The sequence below is a fragment of the Epinephelus moara genome, chromosome 1 (genome assembly GCF_006386435.1).
Source record: "Epinephelus moara isolate mb chromosome 1, YSFRI_EMoa_1.0, whole genome shotgun sequence".
Lineage (NCBI taxonomy): Eukaryota > Metazoa > Chordata > Actinopteri > Perciformes > Serranidae > Epinephelus > Epinephelus moara.
The window spans coordinates 50,630,505-50,634,517 of NC_065506.1; positions in this window are offsets into that span (position 1 = coordinate 50,630,505).

The window sequence follows — 4,013 nt, forward strand, 5'->3', positions numbered from 1 at the left end:
ACAGATTGTTAGATAAATGATAGAGTGTGAGGTCAAACAGTATCTTTCATATAGACACTCCTCCAGGGAGACATCCAAACAGGCTCTAATCACCTTCTCCTTACACAACAGCCTCTGAATACACTGGGCCTCAACCTCCACCACTTCATTCACTAAAGGACACGCCATGTTTCACTAATCCTGCTTTCTGAAATAGGGCCCAGGTTGTGGTTTGATGATCACACACTGAGCTCAGATCAGATTCAGATTACAGGTGTGTTTTATTCTGCAGGTGTGTTCATGTGTTTGTAGACAGGTGATGATTATCTCCCCCCTCCCTGTTCCTCCCTGTTCCAACAGGTTTTATATTTTATACACATACAAACAGCTTTGATCATTTTTTATCCTCAAACATTTTAACCTGCAACACTTCCTGTTTTCTCCTCCACCTGTTTTTATCTTCTTGACCTCCACCTGTTTTTACTTTTGTGTTTTAGAATTGGACTGATGGAATCAGGATGCTGTCGTTCGGTTCATTCTCTGTCAACAGTTTGTCTTTATCTCTCAGACTAACAGTGAATTCAGATTTCAGAATAAAGGTCAGTGAAAAGGATGTTGTTTTACAGTGAATTCAGATTTCAGAATAAAAGTCAGTATAAATATTTCGTGGATCAAAATAAATTCTTCTTCACTTTTCTTCTTTTATGTCACGTACACATCTTTTTTTTCTCCTACTTCTTCTCTGCTCCTCTTCCTCTGCTGTCAGGATTTAATAAACCTTTATAATCTGTCCGATGAAAACGTCTCGATCTTTATTCAACCTGACTTTGACTCAGAAATTTATGAGATATGATGAGTCTTTACTTCCTGTCTCAGCTGTGCAGGAACAGGAAGTTGTCAAAATGTTGTCAAGGAAACTATCAATCAGAGACAGTGTTTCCGCAGAGACAGGATGAGTGTTGGGTTTGTGTCGAGACTGTTTCCTCAGATTTCAGCTGATTGGGACGAAGCCTGAGAACCAGTTTTTAAAATTCTTCACAATAAAATAAAAAGCCTCGTTAAGATAAATGATCAGAGACCTAATGATCAGAGACCTAACAATCAGAGACCCAATGATCGGAGGCCTAATGATCAGAGACCTAACGATCAAAGGCCTAACGATCAGAGGCCTAATGATCAGAGGCCTAATGCTCAGAGGCCTAATGCTCAGAGGCCTAATGATCAGAGGCCTAATGCTCAGAGGCCTAATGATCAGAGGCCTAATGCTCAGAGGCCTAATGCTCAGAGGTCTAATGATCGGAGGCCTAACGATCGGAGGCCTAATGCTCAGAGGCCTAATGATCAGAGGCCTAACGATCAGAGGCCTAATGCTCAGAGGCCTAATGCTCAGAGGTCTAATGATCAGAGGCCTAATGATCAGAGGCCTAATGCTCAGAGGCCTAACGATCAGAGGCCTAACGGTCAGAGGCCTAATGCTCAGAGGCCTAACGATCAGAGGCCTAATGCTCAGAGGCCTAATGATCAGAGGCCTAACGATCAGAGGCCTAATGCTCAGAGGCCTAATGATCAGATGTCTAATGAATGTTGTTATGAAACACAATATGGATACAACAAGTCTTAAAAAAACTAAAATGCAGTTAACAAGATTCATAAACATATCACTGAAAGAGATGGGGATGGTAGATATATGGAGAAACCTACATCCTTTGGATAAGGATTTCACACACTAGTGATGGGCAAAGCAGTTCTTTATATGTTACTGAATCACTAGAATCAGTTCATTAAAAAGATTTGTTCACGAAATCGTTCGGTGCTTGGCAGGAGGAGCCCTGACTGTGTACAGCGTAGTCCGACTCAATCTCTCTCCGTTGCTGCTGCTGCGTCTGCCCTGTACTGGTGAGTCTCATTACTGGCTAGCCTAACATTTTAAGTTTGTTTATTTGGAAACTAAGTCTGTGTAATTGTGTGGCTTGTGGCTTGTCTCCTGGCTACATTAGGCGTTAGCTTGGAGAAAACGGTCCCTACGAAAGTGTATCGCTGAGAAGAAATGATTTGAATTACTCAGGGATCGGGGTTACGTCGTTCATCAAGTGATTCGTTCATTGAGTGATTCGTCACTCCCGGCCTGCATGCTCGCTGCTGAGCTCAACTGAACTGAGAAATGAACTAATCAGTTCCAGAAGTGATTCAGTTCAGTACGTTCACTCAACAGATTCGTTCTTTTGAACGATTCGTTCACAAACGACACAACACTATCACACACTACTCAGCTGCTCTTAAAGTACATGCAAGGATTGATTATTTTTTGTGTGAGTGATAGCTTCAGACTGAAAGAATGTGAGATCGGTGGGGCTGACGTGTCGGACCATAACACCCTCTACTTAAAAATTAGTATAAATAACAGGAAAAGATGCACAGTATGGAGACTCACTGTAGGAATATTAAATAATTAACAAAGAAAAGAGAAGGTAAAAGCAGATATAAAAAGATACATAGAGGAAAACAATAATGGAGAGGTAGACCCGACAATTATCTGGGATGCCATGAAGGCCGTTATTAGGGGAAAATTGATAGCTCAAACTACACATGTACAAAGAGTTAAATCATAGTCATACAAAAAATATACAGAAAAATTAAGGGAATTGGAACAGGAACATCAGAATACAAATGATCCAAAGGCTTATCAACAAATCAGGACATTTAAAATGAAGATAAATGACTTACTATTAGATGAAGTTGAAAAAAAGATCAAGTTCTTGAAACAGAACTACTATAAAACAGGTTCGAGGGCCACTAAACTATTGGCAAAACAAATACGAAAACAACAAGTAATAAATAATATATGTAAAATTAGAGACCCCCGTACAGGTGACTTAACCCATAACCCAGAAGATATAGAGAAAGATTTTCAGAGATACTGTAAGGAATTATACACACAGCCTGAATCTGCAGATGAAGAGGAAATGAGAGTATTTCTAAATTCATTTGCCCTGCCATCAATTGGTAATATACAAAATAATGTGTTAACGGCTGATATTACAATGGAAGAGGTGAATGACGCAATAAGTGCATTAAAAAACAATAAATCTCCAGGAAGCGATGGATGCCCTGCAGAGTGGTACAAAATGTTCAAAGAGGACTTAACACCACTACTCATGGCCACTTTTAATTGGACACTCCAAAACAATAAAATGCCACCATCAATAATAATTACAAGCAATAATTACAGTCATTCCCAAACAAGGAAGAGATAAAGAGCAGTGTGGGAATTACAGACCTATCTCACTATTAAATGTGGACTATAAAATATATACAACAATCATTTCACGATTGAACTCCTTCATAACAGAAATTATAGAGGAAGACCAAACAGGATTTATAAGAGGGCGGCAAAAGCCGGACAGTGGGTACGGTTATATGATGGCTTCTCATTCAGAATGAAATAAATCTGAATGAAATCATTCGGAATTAAAGTCTTTCCAGGTAGTTTACATGGGAAATATTCATTCCGAATGAGGGTTTACGCAGGAGATCAGTTTAATCGCCTTTATTTGGGTCTGGAGTACCACTACATGGGCTGACGTGCTAACGTATTGCGGTAAGCGTGTTGTGTCATTTCTGGTGTTTTCTGTGACAGCGTCTCTGTGCTGCTCTAGTGAATTCTACTAGCCTGCTTTCTGCTTTCCTCACTTCAGTAGCTTAACATCTAATTCAAGTCTTAAAGGGATAGTGCACTCAAAAATGAAAATTCAGCCATTATCTACTCACCCATATGCCGACGGAGACTCAGGTGAAGTTTTCGAGTCCTCACATCCCTTGCGGAGATCGGCAGGGGTAGCGGCTAGCACACCTAATGGCTGATGGCGCCCCAGACTAACGTCCAAGAACACAAAATTGAAACCACAAAATATCTCCAACATGCTCATCCGTAGTGATCCAAGTGTCCTGAAGCCCCGACATAAAAAGTTGTTTGGAAAAACGTCATATGAACTCTGTTTTTAGCCTCACTGTAGCCTGTAGCTCTGACTGCCTCT